At 52.6% G+C, this 9,997-nt stretch overlaps 1 non-coding gene across 1 annotated transcript; it reads left to right on the top strand.

Annotated features, from left to right (window-relative positions):
* Positions 1–324: 324 nt before the first annotated feature.
* TRNAF-GAA (transfer RNA phenylalanine (anticodon GAA)) lies at positions 325–397 on the top strand. Its single transcript has one exon. It is a non-coding gene; the product is annotated as a tRNA-Phe (tRNA).
* Positions 398–9,997: the final 9,600 nt, after the last annotated feature.

Here is a 9,997-nt window from a genome sequence, read left to right as displayed (position 1 = left end):
TTTAAGACAAGGAAGTGATGGCTACAGTGTCCAATTGAAATGACAGGGAAGAATGCAGATACCTGATGGAGAATTTGACCAGGATACCATGGAGAACAGTCACAGTCCTGCCCACAAATACACAGCACCTCGGTTTTACATCTCACCAAACAAGAGTACCCCTCTAGCAGCCGGGCGCACTCTAGCACCATGCTGGGGCCTCAGATCCAAGAGATCAGACCCGCCTCCTAATCCCCAACGCCCGTCGGCTGCAGCACCGTGCCCCCAGCAGCAACTGCCTCTATATTCGCTTAGAGAGAAGGCCGCCAGTCACCACTAGTACCAGCCGAAACAGCTCAGTTGGGAGAGCGTTAGACTGAAGATCTAAAGGTCCCTGATTCGATCCCGGGTTTCGGCAGATGTTTGGGGGGAGGGATAGCTCATTGGTCTGACCATTGGCCTGCTAAACCCAAGGTTGTGAGTTCAATCCTTGAGGGGGCCATTTAGGGATCTGGAGCAAAAATTGGGGATTGGTCCTGCTTTGAGCAGGGGGTTGGACTAGATGACCTCCTGAGGTCCCTTCCAACCCTGATATTCTATGTTCTATTCTATGATCTATGATCACTGCGCGCAGGATCCTGTGTTTTCCCTGGACCGCTCCCAGCCGAGCACGAATCAGGCTTGACCCTGCTTAGTTTATGCTACCAGGCAAGGTCGCAGCCCAGCTTGTTATGGCACTGGGCCATCACTAGTTGCTAATCTCAGTGTCTATTACTTGTAACTATATCTTAAATATGAAACAGTGATTTAGTGCAGTGTTTTTCCAAGGCTCAGAGGGGGAAACTGATGAGCCGTAACTTGTCTTGATATCTCCCTCTCCCTGTGCTCCCATTCAGCAATAATAGCTTTATGCTGCCAAGCCTCCTATGTGGGTGAAGGTGAATGGAATCAAGGATCCCAGTCCAGTAACAGAACGCACTTAAAAATGACCAAACAACAAAACAGTCACTTAGCAAGAGACAGCCATAACATAATAGCACAAGTTTGCATTTCTATGAAGATCTCAAAGTGCTCTGCAAACACTGATGAATTAATGCATGCATCAGCCCTGCAAGGCCAGGGCATAATGATTGTCCACATTCTGCAGCTGTAGAAACCAAGACCCAAAGCGAGTCAGTGGTGGGACTAGAGTCCACAGGGCTTGGCCGCTAGTTCTGCACTGTCCCTACAAGGCTATCATCTCAGCATCACCCCAGATGAAGAGCCCATCCCATCACAGCACCTTACCCATCATCATGCTGCTCGCCAGCCTGCTTCCCACATAAACTATTACAGCTGGCTGGAAAACAGCCAGCCCCCTGCCCCAGCTCCCACCCAAAATTTTGCCTTTTTGACAAAATCTTCCATCCAGGTATCACCGTATTTTGATTCAAAATGACACTGTGGTGCCTCATGGGAGTTGTAGTTTGGCTACCTTATGCTCCCATTCTCTATGACTGGGGTCCCAGGCTGGGCTACTTCTTCCATGATGCACCATGGCCTGGGACAACTCCTATGTGTACTCGGTCCCAGCATCAAGAGGTGCAAGGTGCTGTCACCATGGGAGATGTAGTCTGACCCAGAGAGGAGAACAGGAACATAAGGCACCCAGACTACAACTCTCCTGAGGCCCTGCGGTGCCATTTTTAATAGAAATACCAGCCTTTTCTACAGGGAGCAGACTTTCTTCACGAAAAGTTTCATTTATTCAAGTTCTCATTTTTCTGCCAGAAACCAGGTTTGACAGGAAGTGCTTGACCAGCCTGAGAAACGGTCCCTTTTTCTCCTGTTATACACCAGACCCAAACTCCAGCTGCTCCCCTGCAATAGGCTCAGCTCCCTGACCCGCTGACTCATGGCCAGCAAGGCTAGGTAGGAAACTGGCAATGCACACCTGGCTCACCTGCCTCCCCCAAGCCAGATCCCCTCTTGATGGGCAGATCAGAATCTGGAAGTAGGGTAACAAGATTAGGTTGTGGGTCAGGGCTGCCAAGGTAAATGGGGGTCAGAGCAACCCCAGGACCTGTACCCAGTACCTGCCCCTTCCAAACCCAGCTGTTATCCAGGTGCTGCCAGTTTCCCAAGGCTTTGGACAGAGCAGGCCAGATAGCTCCCCATGACATCCCTGGGCATGAACAGGGGTGTCCCTCGGCATGTCCTTTTGGCAGGCACCATATCTGTAGGACATGGTCTCAGTTTTCCCTCCTCAGAGCTGTCAAGAGCTCAAAGAAGGGCTTTCTTATAGCCAGTAGCCCTGCTGATTTATTAACATAGGCAATGCAAGCAGCTCCCAAAGTGCCAACACGCAGTCCAGCCACACAACCCATAGTCAGCTCCCACACCTGCTGCCAGCCCTAGGCCTTCTTGCCCAGCCTCTTCTAGCTGGATTGCTTCCCTGCTCTTCTGTGCAGAACTCCCCAGCCTTCCTACCTGGACTCCTTGCTTCCCCAGGAGAGACTCTAACACTTCCCCCATGCTCTGCACAGGTCAGCAAGCAAACCCTTTGTCCTTAATTAACCCCAGCGGCCACCCACCCTCCTCATCAGGTCCAGCTGGGGAGCCCCGGTTCTGTGACAGGAGAGCCAGATCTGCTACTAGCACTGATCTGGCTGGCTCCAGAACCCCTGGCCCTTATTTGGGCAGATGACCCTGATGCAAAGGGGCTTGTTGTGCAGGGGCAGAAGATTGGTCTTGGCCAAAGTAACAAAGTCCAACGCAACATGTCACCTAAAATTATTTACAAGCGTCAGCACAAGATGAATAGCCTGAGTGCCGGGGGCTTGTTTCCATTAAAAGCCCTGAGTTCAGGGGGTGTGCGGGGCTCCGGGGCCAGGGCCGGGCTGGCATGGCAATGAGAGGAAAGGTGCTAGAAATGGGAGGGGATGGTTAGGGTTGAGTTAATGGAAACGTGTTTGATTGGTGAGCGTTAGTGGGATGAGCCTCCACCCCTGCCCCCTCAGACACTGGTTATCAGAGGGTCACTAAACACTGACAGGAACCAGCTTCACCATCACAGCTAGTGGGATCCCAGTAGCCACCATGACACCAAGGGGCCTTCATCAGCCTTCTCCTGAAAGGGCTCCTGGCAGCACCAGGCCAGGGATCTGATGACATCATGAACACTTCCGGCTTCAGCTAAAATCTGACCAAGGCCTGGCCCTGAGAGGCTGGGGTCTCTGCTGAGCCCCCCCACCCACCTTTTTTCTTCTTTGCCTCTGTCCAATACACGTCTGGCTGGGCTGCCAAGACAGCATCCCATTTGCACCAGCGCTGTGCGCCCATGCCCAGAGGGGCAGCTACAAGCAACGCCTTACCCAGCCCCAGGCGGGTACAAGCTCCCCGGGTCGCAGCGGCTGAGCAGGCCATGGGCTGGGCCTGTCTTTTCCAGCAGAGAGGCTGCAAAGGAGACTCGGCACCAGAGACAGAAACTGCATCTTCTCTGCTGCTTTTCTCTCCCTTGTGCGGGTCTGGCTTGAGGACGGCAGGATCAGACTTCAACATGTGCAGCTCCAGCCCACCTCCGCGAACTGCTTCTTTTCCCCCAAAGGGGGCTGGAACCCCCTTTAATACAACCAAAACAACTGTCAAACAGGAGAATTTCCCCATAAAAACTCTCTGCAGCTAATGGGACAGGGACTAAGGGGCAGCATTACCATGGAAGCTTTAGTTAATTAACACTTTACATGACAAATCCTTTCACAGTTTTTCCTCCTTTTCCTGCCTCTTTAATAAATGGCTATCAAGATCTCCCATGGCGGTTGTTACAGTGGGAGTGGCCGGGGGAGCACACTGACCTGAGCAGTGTCCCAGTGACCAAGGGGTTCACTAACCTCTTATCCCTTGCTGGACCTCAGTTACCCCTTTCCAAAACAGCAGGGTGCTGTGGAAGGGTGTGCCTGATGCAGCTTCAGCCTTCGCTCAGCGTGGCCTGCTGCCCCAGTGCAGGGATGGGGGGAACGGCCCCACCTCTGCCCTGCCCTGTACTGCCTGGGGCTGGAAGACGGAGCACGGGACTGTGACTGTGAGCCTTGGATGAAGCATGCCTTTGGCAGGAAGAGGCCCCTTGTACCCCTGCCCCACACACCCTGGAAAGTCCATGCTGCAATCTGTGATACCCTCAGCAGTTGCAGAAGAAACTGAGAATCCCAAAGTTGGGTCCTGGCAAACTGAGCTCCCCTCTGATACCAGTCCCTGCCGGCTTCCCTGGGATGGTTCCAGGAGGAGGGGCCTGCATCTTCCCTGGGAATAGCTCCGCCCTGTTGGCCTGGGTTGGTCCACAGGGATAACACATATTGTATATTTTAACAAAGGTTTTGCTTTGGAAGAAAAATTCCTTCCCCCTGGTTCCTTCCCCATCAGGATACCTTGTTCTGCTGTGACTGGCCAATTCCTCACCTCCATTGATTGGCTCTCCTAGACCAATATGCAAATCTAATCCTGACGAAGGACCTCTGGAGTTTACCTTTATAGAATCAGTAGCTCGAGCTCCAGAAGGGGAAAGCAAAGAAACAATCTGTCCCTGGCTATAACTGTAGCCAGACAAGACGCCCCAGGGGCCCAGCATGGGAGCTGAAGACTATAGGCAGGATTTTCCAAAGAGCTCAGCTCCATTTCGGCTCAGGACATTGGAGAATGTCCAGCACACCTGTAGGTTCCAAAACCTTGCAAATCTAGCTGCTTGCGCCTAACATGTACTCAAAGCACCAAAAAGAACAGGAGGACTTGTGGCACCTTAGAGACGAACAAATTTATTTGAGCATAAGTTTTCGTGGGCTACAGCTCACTTCATCGGATGCATTCCAATGCTTTGTTAAAGTGTGACAGCACAGACATTTGAATGCCTTTCCACTTGCTTTAAGTGGGAATCTCACCTCCCCTCTTGTCTTTTTGTCATTGTTTCTCTGCCTGCAACCTGCCTTCTCTGCTTGTTTGCTTGCTTAAAAGTGGGTATCTAAGTTGAAGACAAAAAGAGAAAGGAACTGACATGAGGCCCCCAATGTTTCTAACGCAGAGCTGGACGGAGCGATATTCAGACGCAGCCTTGGTCATGGCGCAGGACAACTGCAGTCTTCAGAAAGACGCCAGAGTCCATGAAGGTGCACAGGACAAGTCAAAGTTGGGGCTGTAGTGTACAGTTCATGGTGTCCAATCAGGCGGCGCATTCTTCAGACAATAAGACCAAGCAAGAGTGAGACAGACATGAAGGCAGTTCAGAGAAAGGAGACCTGAGAAGTCACTTGGGTCCCCTCTCGTCCTCACCCGTTGGCCAGTGCAGAAGGATTATCTAGAATCCAGTGCTCTGTTTAGTCCAGTGTTGGAGATTACACAAGCAAGTGGGCTCCTATCCCATCCCTTGGGGGGCAGAGGTCATTCCCCCACTCTAAGGCTCTCACTGTTGGGAAACGCTTCCTGAGATCCAACCTCAAGTTTCCCTTGCTCAATTCCATCCCTTTTCTCCTAACCCCACTACTGCTCCTCAACAAGGCCACCCCCTAATTGAAGGTGATGATCTTCTGTAGGGACTGAACCCATGACCTCTGGACCTAAAAGCCTTTGCTCTTGGACCTAAACAGGGAGGCCTATTAGCCTGGAGCAGACTCTGCAGAGCCCATGTTCTGGAGGAGGACAGAAAACCAGACTGGGTTCACATGGGTTCTGTTAGCACAGTCCAGCAGCCTGGGTGAAGGAGAAGGGCCAGGACTGGAGTAATTTGCTTGCATGGCTTTGTTGTTGCACTTGTGCGGGGGGTGGGGGGAGTGCACAGAAATGGGCCAAACACCAAAGTATAAGTGATACAAAAGCAGGGGAGTTTGGACACGGTGAGACCCCGATCTGACCCACCATACCAAAACCTCACTGCCCAGCACTGACTCAGCCCAAGCCCAAGCCCCACCACCCTGTCCTCTCCAGGAGCCCCTCCTCCCTATGCCAAATGACTGCACCGAGCACAGGGATGTTGGTTCATCAAACTCAGCTCTGCCTCTTCAGCTGCCACTGAGAAAATCAACAGCTCCCAGAGCAGCCGTGAATTAACTTTGCTCTTCACTGCCACGTGCTGTATGCAGCTCTCAGGGACTGCTTGAATTACCACCTCGCTTAGAGCCTTTACTACCCCATAATCTGCGGTAAAGACCCCGGCAACACAACAAAGGAAGTCTTATAAATAGCAGGGGAATGTCAGACACCCACGGTGCCATTATAACTGCTGGATTAAGGATGTATTTGCTAAACGCTCCTGGGGGGATTGTTACAGTCTATGGGGCTGATACCAGACATACATGCTTGTGTATAAGCCAGGGAAATTTATACTGCAGTTTCGGTTCATCAGTTGCAAAAGGACACGGCAAACTCCACGACGTGGGAGCTGTGCTGGGGTCAGGGAGCAGTGCTCCTGACTGCAGACATGGGACTCACGATCCCCACTGATGCCAATAAAGCATCCAGCAAGGGTAAATCAGGAGTGAGGTCAGGGTCAGGCCCAAAGGGTGTTTCACACCTCTGGAAATCAGAGCCAAAAAGCCTCCCAGAAGGAAAAAGGGGGAAGATATGAAATTATCAGACTAGCCATTAAGACCAAGCTCCTCAAAGGGATTTAGTACATAACTGCGACTGATTGAGGATCTGCCAGCTCACTGGAGCCAGGTTAACACATTGCCCAGATGAGCATTCTTTCAGGAAGGATCAATGAAATAGCAACCTGCACCCTGGATATTAGCAAGGAGCTGAGAGCCCACCTTCTGAAATACCTCAGGAGCAGAGACTAAGGCAAAAGGGTCTTGTGGACAGCAGCATGCCGAAAGGGTGGGCTGAAAGTCAATAACAGCTGCGAACTTTCAGCCCCAGGTAATGACTGGATCGGTAATCCAACACATAGCAATCTGGGATCCACCTAACCGGCAAGTCACCTCTTCCAAGGTTGGCTAGTGAAACTGCTCACGTTTCCCATATTTATTAAGTGACCTAAAATCTGCGCACAGTCGAATATTGCCCTTCTTCTTGGATATGATCACTGTGGGTGAGCTCCACTCCACAGGCCCTTCCACCTCCCGAAGGATACCAGTATCTTTCTTGCGTTGCACAGCTACGGGGATCTTGTCCAGAAGCAGAGGAGGCACTCGACGTGGTGGTGGTACCAAGGGTTTGGTGTTCGAATCCAACTGCAGAGAATACGTAAATCCCACAGACCGGATACTGCCACCGTCCAGTAAATCCTGGCGCGTCTGAACAATACTTTGGGTATCCCCTTCTGTCCTAGCCAGCGAAACCACACCTGAGCCCATGCATAATACCAAGCTGTAAGCACAGATCGTAGGACATTAATGGAACAGAATTCCAGCTGAGCCTTTAACAATGCGAAACTTTCCAGTCCAGGCTACGCCTTTCCGGAGCACAGACCATAAAGCTTCACCGGCTATCTGCAAGGCATCCGTATTCCAGGCTTTTATAACCTCTGTAGTCAGGCAGATGTCCAGATTGTGAACTAACCCAAAGAGGAGGATGCTCACTTCAGCACCGGGATCCACCATGCATTTCAGCAATGTGCCATTAATTTCCACACTATGGGATACCAGCCGCAGCGCCTTGCTACATGAGAAGATGATACAAAAGGAAATATCCGGGTCCCCGGTAAAGGTGATCTCATGCAGCTCCACATTCACAGTAGGCAGCTCAGGCCTCATCTCTGTGAACCAGTGCACTATGGCACCCTCACTTCCAGTGTCCTTCCCACAAGCCTGGCACATAGCAGTTCTAGCTGAGCGGGCAGGGAAATTGCCCAAGTGATCTGTGCTGCCCCAGCAGAAACAGTGAGAAGATGGCAGCTTTCACTGCCAAAGCTGTGGAGTGGGAGTAGGCAGCACTGGTTGAGGGAAGTAGGAAAAGCAGCTGACAGTTTAAGTGTAGACACAAAATTAGCAGCTGTCCGAGACACAGAGCCCTTCTCTGCCCCAGCCCTCTCAAACGCCTCACTCTGAGCAATGCAGGATCAAAAGTGAGCAGTCTAGCACCTTCAGCCAGTAACCGTTCACCCAGGCGGTCATTGGCTGTGCCAGTCTTAAAAATATCTCTGAGCGTGACCATCGTAATGTCCCCAGTTCTGCAGCCAGGATAACCCAGCAGCATCGCAGGGTTGCCTAATCTGCAAATCCTGTTCCAAAAACACCGAAGGAAGCATTGCCAGTCAACAGCCGAAGGATGTGCAGGCAGCATGGGTTGCAGAATTAAAACACTCGTCACCGTAACGTTATGCTCTGGTGCACTCCAGAGCAAAGTCAAAGCTCCCCTGAGCCAATGGCTCATTGGGCTGACGCCGTTAAGGAAAGCCAGTTTCATAGCCAAGGGAATGCAAGGGAGTGATGGGGCCAGCATCACATCCAAGCACCTTTGAGTGCTCTAACGAATAGATCAGGCCTCCAGTTTGCAGCTGGGTGAACTGGAGGTGCTAGCCATCTCAAAACATACCAAAAGCTGAGCAATACACACAGGTAGGTTGTCAATCAAAACATGTAATACCCATGAACAGGTTAGATCAGTAACAGTGTGAACAAACATAATAACAGCTGCTATGTAGCTGAAGGCTCTGAGTAGCTGCACACACAGATCAGGGAGCAGGAACCAGGAAACAAAAGAGGGAGCAGGAAGGCAAGACACACCAGTCATCACACAATCCCAGCCTGTACAGCCTCAGTACGACAAGTGTCTGACCCCTGATCAGGTCCCCAACAAATAATAGTCACTCAACACCCATTGCATTCAAGCCTGGTCTACACCAGCCTGATCTGGAACCAAACTGTGCGAACCCTGGGCCCACTTCTGATCTCCCACACATGCGTTGTGTTGCACCAGCATGGCCCCGCTGAGCCCCAGTGCTGTGAGTGAGAGCAGAATTGCCCCCCCCCCCAGGCTCTACAAGGGTTCAGCCACATCTGAGCTAAGCCTGACTTTGGGGGGACTTTGCCTGGCTCCTTTACCTGGTTGAGTGTCAGGGCTCTGGCCATGGGATTTCAAGAAGCTGGTGTCTATTCCCCTATCCAACAACAGCAGCGTAGCCTCATACACCTGCCAAGCGCATGGCTTGAATCCTGTCATGTAATCTCTCCCCCGCCAGTTCCCATGGGGTGAGAGGTGGGGCATTTCCCGAGTCCCCTGCTGCCCCCTCACGCTGGCTGCACCCAACCGCTCCTTGTGAGAGACTTCAGCGCCCTGATTCAGCCAGGCACCCAAGCACGCCCTTCTGTCCATCCCTCCTAAACGAGGTGTGCGTGCCTCACTGATGAAGGGCCAGCATCGCTGACTTTCTCTCCGGCTCTGCTCTCACGCAGGCATGGGCTGGTGGTGCTCCAGGGGTGAGCAGCCATGGGGGTGCACAGACCCACCGGCTCATCCGTGGCATCCTGCCCCCTTCCCTACCTGAGGAGACTGAGGCTGGTGGGGAGGCCAGGATGTGGAGGGCTTGGTCGTGGCCCACCCAGCTCCATTGCCGGGCGAGAATGGAGACACCCCTCCCTCCCACCTGCCTTTCCATCAGCCCCATCCCGCTCTCGGGTGGTCTTGACTGAGACCACAGCCTGTGGCCCCTCTCTCTACCCACAGAGGCTGCTCCTGCAGCCTGAAGCAGGGGAAGTGGGGCTATCTGTAGGGAGGCAGACTGTGGAGGTAGCAGGGGGCTCACCCATCTGCGTCTCTGGATGACCTAATCCCAGGTCATCGCCTCCTCCCAGGCCAGCCCCGAGATGGGCCAGGCTGGCACAGAGCCTCCCTACGTGGGAGGAAGAGGCCTGAGCACCCCTGAGGGCATCACCCGGTAAATACCATTACAGCCTGGCAGGAGCACAGCCCGAGCCTCTCCCTCTGCTGCCCCCGCTGTGCTTTATTGCTTTAATATCCTGGAAACGGCACCCGAGCCCTGACAGGCCTTTCTGCTCCCGAGACGAATCTCTGCAGAGAGGGAAAACGAATAGAGCCGCAGGGACAGAACAGC

Source organism: Eretmochelys imbricata, chromosome 21 (assembly GCF_965152235.1).
Source record: "Eretmochelys imbricata isolate rEreImb1 chromosome 21, rEreImb1.hap1, whole genome shotgun sequence".
Classification (NCBI taxonomy): domain Eukaryota; kingdom Metazoa; phylum Chordata; order Testudines; family Cheloniidae; genus Eretmochelys; species Eretmochelys imbricata.
The sequence above is the reverse complement of the archived record's forward strand: the minus strand, read 5'-3'. Positions and strand labels throughout refer to the sequence as shown.